The sequence below is a fragment of the Thunnus maccoyii genome, chromosome 2, assembly GCF_910596095.1.
Source record: "Thunnus maccoyii chromosome 2, fThuMac1.1, whole genome shotgun sequence".
Classification (NCBI taxonomy): domain Eukaryota; kingdom Metazoa; phylum Chordata; class Actinopteri; order Scombriformes; family Scombridae; genus Thunnus; species Thunnus maccoyii.
The window spans coordinates 16,312,085-16,330,851 of record NC_056534.1 but is presented as its reverse complement, the minus strand read 5'-3'; the positions used below and the strand labels follow the sequence as shown (position 1 = coordinate 16,330,851).

Below are 18,767 nucleotides of genomic sequence, written 5' to 3'. Positions count from 1 at the left end.
AGATGGATCATTTTTGAGAGGAAAGTTACCAGGCTTTTGCTCAAGGTCTGCTGGTCACTGGTGATAAATTTTTTTCACTGTATGATCATTTAAAACATTGCTTTTGCTAGGTTTTCTACAAGTTAATCGTTTTTTTAGGGATTTAAAGATACCAGCAGCGTGGTTCAGTATTTTACTATATATATTACTGCCCTGGGCACAACAAAAAGGTAACTTATCAATAGCATATATCCATTATATATGACATGATGTCAAAAACATATCCATTTACTCCTTAGCTTCTTGCCCTCTCACACTTACAATATGGAAAACATGCAGGGTGACTAACTGTGTGAAGCAGACCATGATAAAATGAAACTGTAAAACATTGGTGGTCGAGCTTAGAGTTGAAATCCAGGTCAGTCTCTCCTCCACTTGGTTTGAAAGTTCAATGCTTAGCCCGAGTTTGGTGTCACCAGCTATTCCAAATGTCATCACCTGTTTCTGGGGGCATTATAACGTGACAGTGCATTGAACATATCCACCAAATTATGTTTGTTGTGAAAAGGCTCCTATGCTAGCCACGTGGACCTAGAATAACCTGAGGAAATATTCTCTTCCACATCACGCATGTGATAGGTGTATTCATGTGTGTCTTAGAGCCCTGATGGATAAAAACACAGACCAGGTGTTCTTTTACACTCGGTGTCAGTCATTCTGTGAGGCAGAAATGCATAGAGAGGCATCTATAAAACAAACATAGTAGCAGCAGTGGAAGGGCAGAAGTGGCAGGATGGGAACTGCTGCCAGACACATTACAAGAAGCTCTAATGAGGGAGCCCACACTCCCCCCACCACCACCACAGAGGAACGCGAGGCGGGAATTAATTGTGAGGGCGATGATGGCGAGCGAGCTGAGGAGCAGGTCATTACTGCACGCCTCCTCCTGGAGCGCTGCGGGCAGAGCGTGGAACGCCACGCTACTTGCACAATTCCCATGATCCCATAGGAGGGGGGAACAGATAGCAGGAGGGGGAATGAAGGGGACACACAGAGAAAGAGAGAGAGAAATAGGAAAAGATACTGGAAGAAGAGGCAGGCAGCTTCCTCTTTGTTGGAGACAGAATATATATATATTTTTCGGTTGATGATCAATAACATTGTGCTTCACTAAAATAATGAATTACAGGTGATTTAAAATATTACAATATGTGACATTATTCATAGGATTTAGATATGATCCTAATATTTCCCTCTACCACTTGGTAACCGCTTGTCTTAAACAATAAAATGTAACAAGAATGAGGTTTTATTCATCCCTTAAGGTCCTTCTTATTTCACATTTTGATTATTAATAAATCATAAATCATAAATCTAATTTTCTATATGATATTGCAAGGTGGACAAGGTGAAAAAAAACTGAAAAAAAACAACCTGAAAATTGTTTGATAATCAGGCGCAAAAAATAATGTAACATGTTCCACACCTCACAGTTGAAGGAGAACTGAGAAAAAAAAATGGCTTCATATCAAGGTAATGATCAGATTTTGGGGCGCTTCACTCTTCTAATCTGCACACGTTGTAACAACTGACTCTTTGTCATTTCTCTTTGTGTGCTTTGTCGCCCTTATGAAACCTGTGACATCAGACTGAATGCATTGGACACATTGCCCTCTAGTGGATATTTAATGTATGTAGGTAATGTATATAACTGCAATACACAAAAGTGAGAGCCTTTACTCTTGTCTAAAATCTGTACTGCTGCAGTTAAATTGAACAGCAGATATTAAAGGAGGAGAGGATTAATATTAAATTATTTACAGTGTCCTCTGTGGTTAGGAAGAATCATAGTGACGCAAATCTGCACAGAAAGGCATTTATAGTACTGAAACAACACACACCTTTTCAGTAATCTCATGTGTGGGTGTGTGTGGCTGTGACGAATACATTTATTCATGACGTACAATAATAAGGTGAATCTATTACTGATTTATCTCATTAAATTCATACTGATCACAAAGGTGAAGATATAAATAAGACATATGACTTGGTTTTCGCCCTGCAACTCAGTCTATAATATTTTATACATTTCTGGCATATATCCAACCAATTCAACTGGTGTTATTAGCTGTGGTAAAATTAACCTCCATTCGCAGATATAGAAAATTCATTATGACTCCATAATTAAATACAAAAACAGAAATACAAGCAAACCCGTAACAGACTTCACCCTGCATGTACTCCCGCTCATCCCCTCCCTTCCCCCATAACTGAGGAGCTTTTTGCGTTATCTTATAACGAGAGAGCAGAGACACACCTCTTTGATGATGTATTTAACAACCCCATTCAGTGCTTTTCCTTTTTCACTACTTTCATGACTAGAAACCCTAATGAGACCAGTGCTGTTGCCTTGGGGATGGCCAGGCCCATTGCATTAGCACATAAAATCATTTAGGCCATGTCTCCTGGAATAAAAATATCATTATAGTGAAGCTCTCTGTAAAAATGAACTAAAAACCTGCTGCTGCCAAGAATTTTTTTCTGTCAAGACGAAGTATTCCAAGAGGCAGGATAGGTCACACTCAAACTGGGCTTAACTGAACTACTATCCTACTTTCTTCGCTGTAGCTTATATATTATATATACTATATATGTGTACCATTAATGCACGTTACTATTTGGCTTCTTCCCTGGAGTTTTTGTGCTTTCTCGTCTCTGTCGTGGTCCAGACCTGCTCTATGTGAAAAGTGCCCTGAGATAACTTCTGTTGTGACTTGGTGCTATATAAATAAAATTGACTTGGTTTGAATTGCTTTAAAGACTATTAGAAAAAAAAAACAGCTACAGTGTAGAGCCTCATATGAAGCTGAACTTAACCAGTCAAAAATCTCACAGTTATGTTCAGGTACACCATTAGCATTAACATTAGCAATAGAAACAGGCAGGTCTAATGGTCCTCCTGTGGAGGAAATTCTTTGTATGTTTTAGGTGAGATTGAAGATGAGGTCCATTTCTTGTTTTATTTCTAAGGGCTAATTTTTTAGTAAATTTTCTGTTGAATTCTTCTTATTCGATGATTAGAAAAAAAAACCTTGAGTTGTGCTTTAGGGAAGGTAACCTTTTTTGCAGCATGTTCTTGTCTGACAAATAAGTATTTTTGAGGTTTTATAAGTCCATGTGGGCCAATAACAGGTGTATTTGCATGACACAATACATAACATAACTTAATTAGAAGTTAGAAAGATCAGTAGTGAGAGGGTTGATTCAAACTGCAATTTCTCGTAGATGCTCTGAACAAGAAGAAACAACAAAGCAAAAATGTGAATCTGAGATTTAACTCAACCTGCCTTATAAAAACAAGAGTTTGAGACAAGCAGAGTGACACTCAACTTAATTCTGATCCTTCTCTGGATATTTACAACCAAAAGATATTTTAACAAAAGTGAGAATTTGGAGTCTTTGTGAGAAAGCCTCATTCTTTCTTAGTCAGGAAAAACCGTTTAAACCACCATACAGTATTTGTTGAAATCATTAATCTGATCTCACTCTTGCTTGGTTAATCTGGACAACAGTGTTTGTGTTCAGAGTCCTTATTACATCTTTTTACCAATCTGTCATACACCACAACCTTGACCAGGATACAATTAATTGTGTTTGTGGATCAAATCCCTGTTCGCTTGACCTCACCGTAAAGGAGATCTAGCTCACCCAGACTACACTTTTATCACAACCACATCAGAGAACTACAAAGCATCACGGCTCTACAAACATTCAGCACTCGATATCTGAGTCATCTGAGCCTCTGCTGCTGCAGGACTGTGACTGAAGGTGAGAGGTTAGAGCACATCACACTGATTCGAACATCATCCCTGCTTGTGGCATCGTGTAGATATCTCCTGATGGATTTATATTTCCTATACAGTATCTACTTAAGAAACAGGGGGATTTTAGAAGTTTTTTCACGCCATCTATATATGCAAGTTTATTCAAAGGACATGTTAGGTGGAGGAGGAGTGGAGAAGAGTGGAACACGGTCAAAGATGAACCAAAGGTTAAATGTAGATCATTGATGGGTGAACAGTGTAAGGACTCTTCAGAAGGAGCCTGACAAGTGAGGTTAGGAACATCTCCAAGAATCGCAGCTTCTTCTCCTCCCCTGTGTTTCATGTAATAAGAAAAGAAGGCAAGGAAACAGACAAAGGGTTTGAGGAGATGAAAGTAAGAACAAAGATAAACAGGAGAGAAAGACTCACCTATATAGGTTGGAATATACTGTAGGTGAGAATGAAGCGGGATCTTTGTTTCTGAACCTAGAATACTTTTGAATCCTGCCTGCAGCCAGCTATGCCAGCTGAGACTCCAAACCCACTCTCTTCAACTTCAAATGTATTAACTAGCACTATATCCATCTAATAAACCAAATACTGTAATATCTTGTTTGTAGTCTCAAAAAATGTCCTTTAAATGTCTTGAACCCTTGCAAAGTGTGTTTGTTTGTTTTGATTAATCCCCTATAAACAAACCTGAAAAAAGACAAAACCTGTCACCAACTGATTTTAATTTTTCAAAGTTCATTCTATATTCTGGGATACAGGCTTCACATCATTTCTACTGCTCAATTCATTCCCTCTCTGTTAAACTGCAGACCTGCAACCAACATTACCGATTTACCAGAATTATCTGCAACGGCACAAAACATGATAATTTATGTAAGTACTTGTTTGTGTGTTTGTGAGTGGAGGAGGAGGGGAGCATATCAGGTATCGCTCGTGTTTGTACGTAAATCATGTCTAACCATATGCTGCCTTCCTCCGCAGCACACACGCAGCTGAAATTGATCGTCAACCATCTCCTGCTCACAACGGCGTGGGCAGAGGGAGAGCAAGGTCACAGCCAAGGACTTGCCACAATCAGTGATGGGCTGCGGAGGGGGGGCTTATGTGTCACGGCACAGCTGTTACGCTACATACTCTGAGTCACAAGCACATCTTTGCTGCTGCAAAACATCACCTTAATTACCTTAATGCCACACTGTCTCTCCCCATCTGGGTGAATTCTGTGCTGAATGCCTTAATCTGAGCCTAATCTCCACCATCGTCACATACTGGTTTGGGAGTAAAAATATAGCTTTGCCTTTCTTATCTGTTTTTATTTCCTGTCAGGTTTAAGTGTTTTATGGTTCAGCAGTTCAGAGGAAGGGAGGTTTGTCTGGTGATAGACAACATGGCTGTGGGCGGTTGTTGCGCTGGGTGCTCGTCATGCTGAACCGAGCCCGGAGCAGGTGAAGGGATGATTTCATGTCTGTGCTATCTAGAAGGACCGTCTCAGCTGCCAATGCATAGATAAGCAAGGAGGAGGCAGCTGCTGCTGCCGGGCAGCTGTGTGACTGTTTCTGAACCATGAGCTGCAGGCAGCTCAACAGGCTGGTTGTGCATCATTCCAAACCGACTAACAAGTTGAGCCACAATCCTCAGCACTGCTTACTATCATTATAGGAGCCTTGTAGTCTCTAAGCTATAGGTCTCTAAGCTATAGGTGCTATATATTTATGTGCGTGTCCAATGCTCCTGGGAATCCATCACACAAGTATCTCCCTCATTTGGTGTTTTGATGATGGTGGTGGAGAGTGCTGTCTAACACCAAAATCTTCCCTTAGGTGTTCAATTTGAGACCTGGTCATTGTGAAGGACATAATATGATTCACATATTTTTCATATTTATCAAACCATTCAGTAAGCCCTCGGATCCTGTGTTGAAGAATCTGTATTTGTTGTGTTTCTCCATTTACTGAGTTTATATTGAATTGGAAAGGGAGAAAAGAATCAGAAATCATAAGCAGATTGCCTTGACTTTCTAATACCTGTGACTGTAATGTTAAGAAAAACAGCTCCTACCCACATAATGAGTAATTTTGATACCTGAAGTATATTTTCCTGATAATTTTGTAATGTACTCTTACATGAAATTTTGAATTAGACTGAGCTATTACTAGTAATGTATTTTATTGTGGTATTGCTATGTTTACACAATTGAAGGATTTGAATACTTCTTCACCACCACTAAGGTCTTCTTTTGCAGTCTCACTGAATAGTAGACCGCCTGTGATATGATAATATATAATATTATAATAACCTGTAGTGAACTTTCAAAACTAGTAATACTTTACTTAACAGTAAGTAACACTTCTAGTTTACTATTAACTTGACAAACTGAGGCTAAGGCAGAAATGAAAGATGTACTTGATGTGTTCTGGCTGTGTTACAGCAGAGTGTTTGCTGCAGTGTGCTGCAGGGACAGTTGGCAGGCAGGTGGGGGCAAAAACAGGGGCCACCTGGAGGAGGATGGTGAATCAGGATGTTGTTTAGACAGTTTGGGGACCGTTCAAGGCTGCTGTGGTGTGATGTGACATTAATGCCAGACAATCACAAATGTCAAGTGCCAGCTGTCGACACATGGAGGGGCTGAATAATTTTCATTCCTTTAAACAGACACAAATCTTACCTCTGTTGGAGGCACAACTCTGTGTCTCTGCAAAAGAATGAATGGTTTGTTGTCACTTTTTTGAATTATTTATTTATTGAATATTTTTTGAGTAATATGACTTCAATGCAAACATATGTTTTGATAAATAAAGCTTAAAAAAGCTTAAAAACATTTTAAAAACATTTAATTTTTCAAATAGAGCAATTTGCTAAAGGGCCTTGAAAGCACCAGGTTTTATGCAGACAAAGCAAAGGGAGTGGCTTTATAGGGGGATATTTTTAAAAATGCCATAACGACGTGAGGTTTCACAATTAGTAATGAAATTTTGACATGAGTGTCCAAGAAACGAACTAAAGGAAACGTCAGGCCAGCTCATACTGAAATAGTCAATCTCTGCATAAGGAGGATGAGATGCATTGTAGGTCATCATGCTTCACCAGCAGGGGTCATCATTTGTTCCATGCTAACACCAGAGCATGTAGTTAACACACAGTGGGAATGCTTTGGGAGCACGAGGTCTGTCAACTAGATAGAAATAGAAATCCATTTTAGAATTGTGATTATTTCTATGAAAGTGCACGATAGTCTTTCCAAATATGACACTGATTTACTGAAGATAGGGATGCTTTAATAATGGAGGCCCTCTTTCTGCTGATTAACTTGGTCAATCCATGACAAAATGTAGATATGTTTATAACTTACAAGCCGCTTGCTCATATACCTTAGTCAAAGTGCTTACTGCCTTTCCTCTCATGGTTTTATAAGATTGGTAAAGGTAATGTGGCTTCAATCTGCACAAAAAACACAATCTGGCTCACAGCAAATGACTGGGGGCCAGGCACTGATTCCCCTCTGGGATCAAGGGTTGGAGAAGTGGGCGAGAAGCTTACATCACACAGATGGCAAAAAGGGCTTCCCCGCTCTGAACAGAGGGTCATGCCTATGGAGGCTTCAGCTGGGGGCGGTGTAAGGAGAGGATGGAAGCACCTGCAGCATGAATGCGGGAACCAGCTCTTAAACCTCTCAGAAGCAGTGGGTCGCCACGGGAACAGTGGCAGGCCATGATTGGCCTTGTCTAACCCTGCTGTGCCCAAGGAGGAACTCTGTCAATCCTTAGATGACACACACACACCGCAGACAGAGAGGCATTGTGAAGTGGAACAAAAGTCCTGAGACTGTGGGAAATGTGAAAAACGGTACCAACAATGTTAAAACTTTGTAGCTTTTGGATCTCAGTTTTATAAAATAACTGCTTTCCAGTTACTTTGGTTACTCTCTCTCTCTTTCTGTAAACCCCCATCTGCACCACCCTGCCCCAGACCCCCTGCTGTGGCTTAAACAATTAGGCTATGTGAGACCCACACTAACGACTCTCCCTTGTCTTTTAAGATAACTACAGGAGGAGGGGCAGCAGTGGGTGACATCTTGTTAGGGGGGGAATCCTGTGGTCACACACTTGTGTATTGGCCCAGCCAGAGGACACCTAGTTATTACCCTACATAAAGAGTTTGTGTGTGTGTGTGTGTGTGTGTGTTTAGATTGCCCCAGGTGAGGTGTGTGCTAATACCACTGATGCATGTGAGAAGTGCTGCTTTTCTCAGCTTCACGACGAGCCCCAGTAGCTCCTGTCACGCGTCAGATGTCACCCTTTTCTCCTACTTTCAGGCCAATGTAAAGAAAGCTGTAAATCAAATGCTTTCATCACAAATCAGTCACCACCTCTTTTAGGAGCAAATGATTCACACCAAATATAAAAACAAAACTTTTCCGGGCAGCAAAGTGAGGTCATGCCCACGTTAATGAAGTTAGACCTGAAAACAATGTTTACTCATGAACTGTTTTCCACCCACATCACTGTTTTTAGTCATCTGTTAAAAAAATGACATTAATATGGAAATTACTGAAAATAATTAGGCCTCTTCAAGTTGGCATGTGCAAGCCCATTGAGTTAGATCACATGACAATCATACATGTTGTTCTGTCCCAAAATAAGATCAAATAAATGGTTTTGGAAAGAGTTTTAGAAAGTATCTGTTTTTGCTGGTAGAAAGCACTGTGGATGGTGTGATAATAATAGAAGGCCAAAATGGTTAAAAAAAAAAAAAAAAAGGAATTTCAAAAATTTCAAATTTGTATATAACAATGTGGACATGGCCTGAAGGACTGAAAAACTGATGGAGGAGAGGAGTAAGATGTCACACCAACTAAGAACCATCACAGTGCTATAGAGGTTAAGGACAGACATGAAAAACATTAAGGATTTTGTCTCTCTTCAAAATTTTGTGCAGGAACGGCTGTTGCTCAAACACTCTATATAGTGTTAGGGCCGGATTATCCATTGGGTGAGTGCCCAGGGGCACCAGCCAATTTGCCATACTGGGGGGCAACAACGTGAAAAAAATGACAAAACATAAATGGAAGGCATTTTTCATTTTCGTGGTCAGAAACAGCAAAGCACTTGAAAAAGCACTTGATTTAGCTTCTATCTATTATTATTCTTATTAATAAAAATAAGACTAATAAGAAAACCAATGAAAAATGTAGTTTTGGGGGGAAGTAGCCACTGCTTTGTGTTTGAAGACTGGTAGGGAGAGAGACAGAAAGGCTGTGTTCAGACCAAAATCGGAAGTCCAGCACTATGGTGCAGGGGTCTCTGGTGGTTTGGGGCGTGTTGTTTAAGGTACTGGTGAGACAATGAAATATGCTACAGATTAATGCAATTAAGGATTTATCAGAAGGGTATAGAATGGGAGGGCTGCAGTTTTTCACACACTGCCAGATTTGGTCTGAACGTTGCCGGACAGAGAGAGAGAAGGGGAGCGCTGTTTATTTTAGTAATAACAGTAGTACACTACACTTTATTGCTAATAGAAAATATGTTCAAAGATCATTTTACTAATCCACCCTGCTGTGTGGAACAAAAAATACTAAATACTAAAAATACTAATACATTTAATTTGTACTGCACTTTTCATTCATGTGTGGAGTGCCAATAAGAGAGAGAGCTTTAGTTTTGATGCAGTTTAACTGGAGGAAATTTGTGCTCATCCAAGCCTTTATCTCCTCAAGACAGGTGCTGAAGCGTGACACGGCTGAAGAGGGGCTTGGGGCAGTTTTGATGTACAGCTGGGTATTATCAGCATAGCAATGAAAAGACATCCCATGTCTGCTGATGACACATCCAAGGGTGAGTATGTAGAGAGTAAACAGGATGGGGCTGAGAACTGATGCTTGCGGAACACCCATAGACTGTATAATAATAATGGACGTAGCCACCATGACGTCACCTATTAGTTTGTGGACTCCTGTTCTGAAGCCTCGAGTTTGGCATTTTGACAGAAGTGATGAGAAGTGACCATATTTGGATGAGAGGGTTGAGCTGACCTTAACTCTAGCTGATAGCTTGGTTAACATGTTGCAATTACAGTCTATGGTTAACAGCGAAAATTAGCATTAGCATTGATGCTAATGCGAAAAACGGGCTTAAGACCATTAAAACAAAATTTATTTCAGAAAAACTAAACATCTGACTCCTCAGAGCCCTTATAGTACAAACAAGATTTTTTAGGTGACCAAAATGTCGTAACTTTGATGAACTGAAAACACACCGAAATAGTGATGCTACGGCTACGTCTACACTCTGTGAATCTGGGGTTACGCTATGTTTATGCGACTTGATCGACCAACGTTGTCACTGTGGTAGGGACTTGACAATCACAATGTAGCCAGGCCCTAAGGCATACTATGCTTTATTGCCAAATTTAAATTAAAGGGGACCAAAATTTACAAAATGAACATCATGCTGTATTGAAGAAGACTAGCAATTGAGACCATAAACTCATTAGGAAAGTGTTTACTGAGGTACTACATGACTGAGAAGTAGGGTCATTTTCCCATAGATTTCCATACAATCCATACAATTGGCTTCACTTTTCAGACCCAGAACTACCCGCTTGAGAACACCACAGGTGACAGAAAGCAATCTAGACCTGCAATCTCCCAGTGAGACATACTCAGTCCTACCAGAAAGGTAGGACTGAAACCACTTAAGTGCAGAGTCTGACAGTCCAGTGGTGATGTGGAGGCACTCTAAGAGGATAGTGTGATCCACTGTGTCAAATGCAGTGCTCAGTTCTAGGAGAATCAGGAGAAAAGGGGACCCTGAATCAGCTGCCATCAGCTGGTCATTCACAACCCCGAGCAGAGCTGTTTCAGTACTGTGTGCTGAATGGGGATGTCAACGGTTAACTGTTAATTGGTTAACTGCCGAGAATATTTTTGACCTTATGCGTGTCAGTCTATAGTATAATTTGCATACTAGGGTTGGGTACTGAGCTCGTTACATTATTCACATTAGATCAATCGGTGCCAAATTTTGGTACCTTGTTTGACTGAGAGTGAGCACAGCCTTAAAATCAGTTTTAAAAACACACATTTACTGACCAAAGTCTTTCACACAGAGGCTCCAACACTGACAGGAGCACCAACCTGCAGATACAAAGAGACATCACAGATCCATTGTACCAAACCTGCGCGATGGCTAGCACCTAGTTAGCATGGCTAGCATCATTTGCATAGCCGTGTAAGGTGTAGCTGTGGTGTCTCCAGTTTAAGAGCACCATGCTGGGCAGCGGACAGGTGTGTTTACGGTGTTTGTGTGCTCTGAAAGATGTCAGAGCATGGATATAAAGTCACACAGCTGATGGACTGTTAGCCTAGCATGCTAATCCAACAGTCTATCTGTAATAACAATGTATTACTTTGTTAATAGGCCATAACCCAGTTGGTGTGCTGAATGATTGAGACCGATATGCTGCCAATCAGTGTGGTAGAGGGCGAGGGATTGAAAGGGCTAGTTTGGTACCTCAAGCCTGAGTATTTTGTACCATCGAGAGCTATTGTTACTAAAAGCATTGAAAACACTTTGAGGTGAAGAAGGATGAGCTAAAAGTCAAGCTAACCAGGGCAGATAAGCTAGCACTGATCACTGACTGCTGGACAGCTCTTAAAAACAAAAGCTACATCACAACTTAACTCATCACAAATTAATCGGTTAGTTACTGGTTAATATGTAACCGAAACTGTCATCCATAGTGCTGAATGAAAACCTGACTGATTTTTTTTTCAAATAAGTTGTTCTGATGAGATCACTGTTTGTTTCCAGTTTCAACCACAAGTTCCCATTGGCTTTCTAAAACAATGACCATGATCATCCTCCAACCTTAACTATGTGCTTATTATTGTAACAATAACTATGAAGCTTCCCTTACCTTAACAAAGTAGTAATTTTAACCCAAACATGATCTCTCCCTAAACTGAAACAAGTTGTTTTTGTATCTAAACCTAACTAAACCTTAATCATGTTGTTGTCACATCATAAAACCTATTAATTTTTCCAATAGTGATTTGTCACACTTTAAGGACAAATTATGTCATCCTGCCGACAGGGAGGACGTCATGCCAGAAAATGTTTCTTTGTGTAGTACTGGAGTGCATGGTCCAATGTTTTTTTGTCATTTAATTTGGAGGACTTGTTGGCTAGTTTCATCCTGTGGACTTATGCGTTGCAGCCACAGTTTGACATGAAAGAACCAAAAAAGCCTGTTCAGGAAGCCAGACTATAAACCACCGCAGTGACAAACAGATCTCAAGACCAGCAGCCCAGATCTCTGACCTGAGGACCCAGTAGGATCCTGTCTTTGTTTTGTTTGGCATAAATCAACAAGAGCACTGGGCCCACAAGAAAAAAAAACCCTTAATGCTCATCCTCATCTTTAGGTGTGAAATCAGCCAAGTGACAAGTGTGCCTAAATTTTGATGACCCTGGGTCAGCATGAGGTCACAGCTCTGTGTTTACAGATGAGGTGACGGCACACACCTCCATTCCTTTGAAATGTGACAAGGTGAGAGGAATGACAAGATAATCTCCGATTTACGAGTTACAGTAGCTTTTAGGGGAAGCAGCCCAGCAAGGAGCTCTGCAGTCTGCCCACTGACAATACACATGCCAAAAGTTAAAGCAGCCATTTTAAGTTGCATGCATGATAAGCACTGATAAATGTACTGACTGCATTATTGGAGTACTGTGGCTGCAAATTTTAAGAGTAACAAATAAATACATTCATCCAGAGAAGAAAAAAACATATACGCTGGTTTTCTGAGTATATCAAAATTACTTGTTGTGTACTGCGACTAATTGAACATACTGTAGATACATCTAATTTGGACAGCAGTTACAAAAACTTCAATGTGTAAATTGAATGTTATTTAACCAGACATATTGACTGAGTGCACTTTCTTGTTTACAGCAGTGGCGTGAGGGAGCCGTTGCAGGGAGAGGGAAGGAAGCTGACCAGTCCAAACAGCCACTGAAAGCCCTGCAGCATTAATCATTGGGACATTTCACTGGTGCAGCGGTAGGTTAACTGCCTTGCTCAGGGGCGCTTTGATGGCAGTTGAGGAGAGGGGAAGACGTGCTTTTCATTCATTCACCTCCAAGATATTCACTGCTCACCTGGGGATTCAAATTATGTGGTCACCAGTTCTCTAACCATTAGCTGAGCTAGCTGCAGTTCACATTACTTTAGTCTATGCAAACAAGGATTAACAACAAAGGACAAGCATAAACATGCCACTGCCAGCAGTCTCCAAAGGAAACTCAGAAACATTCATTTACTATCTTTTCACCCACACAGAAAAAATGACATCAACTCCACTGCTATTACTAATAGTAATTCCTTGACTAAAATAATAAAATAACAAATTTTCCCTGACAACAGCAAGATGATTAATGCAGGTTATATGCTGCACTTAAGGATGTACAGTGAATATATTAGGGACTTCTTGTGGATTGGAGTTCTTTTTGCACTATACACATATCCTTCTAACACTTGTGTGCTTTGTTTTTATCTATATCTACTTCTTTGTGGCCAGTATTGATTAAAGGGGGGGGGGGGGGGGGGGGGGGGGGGTCAATGAGGGCTTTTACCTGGATTCACCTCAAAACTGTTCCTCATGAAAAGACTAAATGTTCCTCACATTTTAGACATTTCTGTGTAAGGCTACTGCTAAAAGTTGACCATTAACTAATCCCACAAGCAGGGAGAATGACTTCATTTGAAACAACTACAGCTGAATTTATACTTCAGCAGTTAAATGTGCATCTGAGTAACAATTAGATTATATGAGGAAGGAAGGAACATTTTATGTACAGTAAAAGGGTCTATTTTGTCCTCTTCTTGCAGAATCTGTGTTACAGCCAGAGTGACTCCTCCTTCCTCTGCCTGCCTCTTCCCCTCCCCCATTCTGTGTAAAAACAAATCTCCTTTTCTGCTCTGAGCCTGCAACTATTGAGTCAACAAATGTCACTGCAGCTAGGCAGGCTGCTGGGAAAGAGGTGGGGTCTCCATTTAAGCCTGAACTGCAGCTAAAGGCAGATTATTTTCAGACAAGACCCACCTGTTAGTAAAGTAAAGCAGGAATTAAATAGTACTGTCAGTGGAGGCTGCATGTTAGTTAATGCTTTGGCTTTTCAAAATACTATTGTTAACAAATAGTAACACATGTTTTTGAAAAAAAACTTAGGCTAAATTTCCCAAGTTTCATTGTTGTTACATCAGTATTAATTGTGTATTGAACTTTTTTTTGGATTATGTTAACGCCTTTCTTTTCCTTTAAACCACTGGATAAAAATCATTCAATCAAAAATGCAAACCAAATACAATCTTTAATCTTGATTCGGATCCCCATTAGCTTACGCTAACGCAGTTGCTAATCTTAGTCCACATAAAATTATACAAGCACTGACAGCATACAGACATACATACAGACATAAAAACATTGACTGACACCCCGTTAGTCTAGACAAAAATGACATACTTAATAATCAAAGTAATCAAAATATCATATATCTAAATGCATGTACAGAGGTTATCAAACTAAATTAGTTGAAATCCCAAACAAAACATCATAGCAGGTGGCATCATTCCTGTTGTGTTGTTTTTGCACAATCTGCAAACTGAACTTCACACTTTTAACTCTTCTGAATACCATAGTTGCTGACACTCACTGAAAAAAACCACAGCTGAGATACTGGTACTTTCCAACATATTTTTACTCATGCAGCAATCTTACAAGACTGAATTTGTCTTTTCAATCACACTCAGCCCCTTTCTGTCTCACACTGCTCTCTCTATCTCTTTCAAGCCCACGTGGCCAGTGTCAACAGGAGGTGGTCTTGGCAGACAGATGAAGCAAAGTTGTATGCAGGCTGGAGAGTTGTCTTGCACCCCACTCTAAAAATGAGCCAGCCAGCACAAGCGTGCCAAAATAAGACACAGCCGTTGGAAATGAGTGCATTGCTCAACTGAGTCGGACTTCAAACTAGCCACAACTGATTGTTGCTGTAATGCTCTCAAAAATGAGTGCTATTACCACACCAAAGAGGAACTTGTGTAAACTATGACAGAGAAAGAAAGAAAATGAAAGAAGGAAGTCAAGATAGAGTGAAAGGGAGGGAAAAACCCACTCAGCTTCCTGTCTGAGTAAGAAAGGGGGTGGAGGCATGCTCTACTCAGACAGTTGAGACCGCTGCAATATTCAACAAAAAGTGCACGGGGTGGAGACCAGTTCTGAATCCACTCCAGTGCTTCAGGGCAGCCATCATAGTGTTCACTATTGTGTGCGGCTGAGGGAAGAAGAAAAAGAGAGGAGGGAGCAGAGGGGGGAAAAGAAAACCTCTCCCTTTGTGTGGGAAGGACTCAGCAGGAAAGTGATTTTGTGATTATTTGAGTTTGCCAGCAAAGCAAGGCTCTTCCCCCTGAGCTGCATGCACATTTTGTCCACTCTGCATGCCTCTACTGCCTTACACCAGAGGCACATATGAGTGTGCTTCTCAGGCCGGCAAACAGCGACACCCGGGCTTCTCCTGATGATGAGAGCCGACGTCAGACTGGTTTCCATGAATATTGATGTGGAGGATAGTCTGTTTCATAGTTAGAACAGAAGGAGGCAAGATGGCTGCCCTTTAGGATTTGTTAAAGAGGACATCCAGACGGTTTGTTGGAATTTCTACAAAGTGGAGGGACGCAAAAGGAGGTGAGAATTTGCTCGGAGGCTTAATACTCTAGCTTACCTTTTTCCCCTTTAACCTCGGGTGTATTTTTAGTGCTTTTTGTAACAGGCGAGGTACAGCTAATGTTCCCCACCGTAAAAGCAAGAGCTAACATAATAAGGAGGGGATATTAGATAAAGCTACTCCAACATGGCTGACGATTTTCTTTCTTTTTTTTTTGCCAGCTTAAACTGAGAGACACCTTTTGTGTTTTCTTGTGAGTTCTGTGTTCACTCAACATTCTTGCTGCTTTTGAATGCATCATGGAAAATGGTGTACTTAGACTGCTTGTTCAGTAGTTTTTCTTTAAGCATAATTCAAATGCCTGTATAATGCTCTCTTTCTTTCTCAACATTTCAACCTTGCATTTTTTGTTAGGCAGTTGTTACTAAAGGTGTGTTTGAGTGTGTGTTATTTGTGAGTTTTTTGTATGAATGGGAACACATTTTTAACATTTATGTGTAATTAATAGCTATTACTGAATGATGTTACATTTCATGAAATATGTTAAAATGCAGGCAGAGTTAGCCAGTGTAGCTACTCATTTGCATATATCTGGCTGTGTATGTGTTTGTTTGTGCTGTTCAGTATGGAGACTGTATGTAGGAGAGTAAAAGTCCAACCTGGACGGGTCTAGCAGTAAGTGCACAGTGTCTGCAGAGCAGTGGAGCTGGAATAGCTTCTGGCTTTGTGTATCTCTGTGAATCAGCTTTCATTGCTTTCACCACTGAATGACAAGCAGACACAAAGGCAAATCCCAAGGAGAATCAAAAGAGAAGAGAATTGTGGTGGCAGAGTGTAGTGAAGGCAGACAAGGTCAGAAAGCTCTGAAGGAAATGAAACTCTATCCTACCGCACCATTAACTGGAGGAACAAGAATGGTAATTCTGGAGCAGTTTTTTTTTTTTTTTTTTTTAACTCGAGGCTAAACAAGGGATTGTTGCCAAAGAGCAGCAACAAACGTTTTATTTCTTGAGGAAAAGTTATCCAAAGTTTAACTACTACTTACAAGACAGGAATGTATATTTTTAATGCACTACAAGCAGTTAAAGGTCACAATAATCAGACTGGTGTGTTCTGTTGGAAACAGAGCAATTGACAAGTAGATTACTGACAACACAAAGAGTGATGCATGCCTGTGTTTTTCTATGTGTGTCTGTGTGTGATATGTAATCATTTTGAAAGGAATTGGTATAGAATAACACCATGGTGACCTAATACTTACACAGATAGAGAAACAAAGAACGATAATGGAATGATAGCAGTGACATAATCACACAGTTAAGGGTTTTTGTGTTAGTATGCACATATTTTAGAAATACAGTAGTTAAATACATGATAACAACATGTAAATTCAGATTTGTAGTAGGTGTTATTTCAATTAGCAAATAGCTAATTGGATGTTAGTTTTTTCCTGAATTCACTAAGTGCTACTTTAAGATTAACATCTGAATGGCCCATTAGAATATAACAGATCTCCCTCAGGTTTGTGTATTGGACTTGTGTATTCTACTGACTACAGTCGTAATGTATCCACAATATGGCCTCAGGTAAAAAGCCAAGTAATGCATGCCTGCAAGGTGGAGAATAATGACTGATCCTTAACTGGGCATTGTAACTAACACTGTAGGCTGCCTGCATAATGCTAAGGTAGGAGCATTGCAGGAATTCAGTTTAGCTTTAAAATAATGTTAAAGTTATAGTTCTTCTAAGGGTTCAAGTGAAGACTGATAAAAGTGACATTTACAGAGTAAAGAATGTGGATAAAAGGGGCTACAGAAAAGGTGTAGGGGCAGTGAAGTTAAAATAAAGTCAGTTGCTTGTCAAATGACTGAAGGACAGTCAGCTAGCTCTTATGTGAATAGCTGATGACAGACAAAGAGGAACACTACTCTCTAACAGCCAAACATTCTCATTCCCCTTTTGCGTTTGTTTTAAAGTTTTTTTGTTTACATGCTGCATTTCTGCGGTCGCCTCTGCAGAGCCTGTAGCCTTCACGCTACACGCTCTCTTCTCGAAAATATTCTTTGCTCGTAGTGGAAAAGGATCCCATTTTTATTCCTAGTGAGCTGTCAGAAAACTTTGGAAACAACAATGGTGGCGTACCCTTCTGATGCAATGGTGTGGCTGTGTTTTGATATGGCAAGCATGGTCTTTGACTGTGTAGTGTCAACACAAGTGCTTAAGTGGGGGTGTTCTCCATAGTATTTATCAAGTATGCTGTGACTGCATGAGATCAGGTGCTGATCCACGCTTTGGTGTGTGCGTGTATGTACATGTATGTGTGTATATTTTTGTGGCGATCCCATTGACTCATTCATAATGTTGAGACACTGAAGATAAAGATAATGTTACATCATACCTAACCCTTCACAGGAAATTTGTAAAATTAGTTTTTAAACAGCTCAAAGTAGCCATCAAGGAGCTGGTTCTGTATCTTTTGTATCCAGTGAACTATTTTTTAATTTTAACTATCCCTAAGCACATTAAACATTAGATTCAGCATTACATCTGCTGCATAATTTGATCTGTTCAGTTTGGTTTAACTGCACTTGCTTGCTAATGAAAGCACATTATTACACTTTGGATGTGCAATTCGTGTTCTTCTTTGTGTTCAGTTGCACTGTACACAGGATTTATAAAAGCTAATCCTGACCTGGATATTAACTCACTATGAAAACTGTAAAATAAAAAAATATAAACACACAGTCCTGCTGGAAGTGTTTCCATGAGCCTCTGCATGGCTGCTGTTACATCAGCAGCTGAAAAGGCACCAGAGCATTAATGGGCCTACAGGGGGCTGTGTGGGGGAAGGGCCAAATAGATCAATCACATTTACATAGCTTCTCTCATCTATCCACACCTACAGATAAAGCCATGCGGTTGGATTGCTCCTTCGTCATGGCTGTAAGTCCCCTTTATGTCAGTCCCAGGGCAAAGACAATATCACCTTTGGGAAGAATGTCCAGTTGCCATAGCGTTCCACAACAATGCTGTCCACTTACAATACCCAAGCCCTTACCCAAGCCCTCACCTCTGACCCTGCTCTGTTCAGCCCACGCATCATATTTCCACCCAAGGGGTGCTGCACACATGACACAGAGAAACAGGCCCAGTGGCAAGTTAGACATTTTAGATTTCACTACCTGCTGGCTGGCTGGCTGGTTGGTCATAGCTTGACTGCTTTCCTGAG

General features: G+C 40.4%; 1 protein-coding gene across 4 annotated transcripts in view; it reads left to right on the top strand.

The window, feature by feature from the left end:
* Positions 1-9,545: 9,545 nt before the first annotated feature.
* Positions 9,546-18,767, top strand: part of tet2 (tet methylcytosine dioxygenase 2) — a 37,129-nt gene continuing 27,907 nt past the window's right edge. Inside the window, exons 1-4 of one of the 4 annotated variants that reach the window (XM_042432385.1) lie at positions 11,001-11,100; positions 12,771-12,878; positions 13,707-13,771; positions 14,668-15,558. The gene's annotated coding sequence lies outside the window, so the exon portion shown is untranslated. Of the gene's footprint in view, positions 9,650-11,000; positions 11,101-12,770; positions 12,879-13,706; positions 13,859-14,667; positions 15,559-18,767 lie in introns of those variants that run through there. The other 3 variants (XM_042432383.1, XM_042432384.1, XM_042432382.1) reach the window with 3 other exon arrangements.